Source organism: Echinops telfairi, unplaced genomic scaffold (genome assembly GCF_000313985.2).
Source record: "Echinops telfairi isolate 266 unplaced genomic scaffold, ASM31398v2 ScPeMD7_23;HRSCAF=83, whole genome shotgun sequence".
In the NCBI taxonomy this organism is placed as follows: Eukaryota; Metazoa; Chordata; class Mammalia; order Afrosoricida; family Tenrecidae; genus Echinops; species Echinops telfairi.
Window position 1 is genome coordinate 16,064,991 of NW_022103920.1, and position 1,279 is coordinate 16,066,269.

Here is a 1,279-nt window from a genome sequence, read left to right on the forward strand (position 1 = left end):
AGGTCTGACAGAAAGTATTTGTACATGCTGTAGATACATCCATGAAGGGGGTGGAGCATACAGGTGCAGAGTTAGTAAAACTTCTTAGACAGAACCAACTTTGAGGGAGTGAGTCGCTAGGTCTAGGGCTTAGGACCCTATTCTCCAGGGGCACCTGGTCAACTGGCATGACACAGTCCCCAGAAGCAATGATCTACATTCTACTTTGGCGAGTGATAACTGGGACTTGGTAATGGCCATGGAAGGTACAACTATTAGTCTGTCTATTCCTGGAGGAAAGGAGTGATGGAAATCAAAGAGTCATAGAAACAATTAGTCCAATAGACTAAACCAAGGGAACCTTAATTCCACAACCCTGACACCAGATGACCCAAATGACACCCAGCTGCCATTACTGCTTGCCTTGAAAAGGATCACATTAGTGTTTTGAATAGAGTGGGAGACAAGTGTGGAACAAAACTTAAAATCATAAAAGACACCAGGCTTGCTGGTTAGACAGAGACAAGTAGAGCTGGAAGACTGTATGGCCCTCGGTCACCATCCAGGTCTGGAACTGAACTCACCCCCTGTGGCTCAATTTTCAGCTAAACAAAAGAACTGGCAATACGGGGACCAACAACCCTAGTAAGGTGTGCACCCCTTCGAATAACTGAACAGCTCTATACTTGCCTTCATGAAGTTATCACTAAAGATAACGGTGCTAAAGCAAAGGGTGGTGATGAAAGCAGACGGTGCCTGGCTATCAATTTGGAATATTGTCTGGGGTCTTATTGGCTTATAATCAAACAAGCAATCATCTAAGTCCCCACGAAGAGGCACAGCAGGCTGTGTGACCCAAAGATGACAATAACAAAATACAACTATGATGAAGGGAAATGTATCAGAGCTTAAATTGTGAAGACCCGATTTGCAGAAGGCTATGGAGGACAGTGAGTCCAGAGCACCTAGCTGGATTAAGACTCTGGCAGATGCCCTCTGGCCACAGTCCAGGACGCTGACAGTTTTGCTATCAAACAGAGAGTATTGTAAAATTGGTTAGGGTGGACGGAGCTACAGTACAATGTGATACCTAGTCAGCTGACCTCCCTCTTGACCCAATCTAAATTTGCTCTAGATTTAAGTATTTCTTGCTTGTTCCACAACAGAAATTTCTTCTCTGGCTTATTTTAATATTGCTGGTGGTCTTTTCTTTGTTACTTCTTATTTTTATTTCATTTTATCTTTAATTATTATTATTTTCTTTGTTTCATTTTTTGTTGTTTCTGTTGGGTTTCTGGCT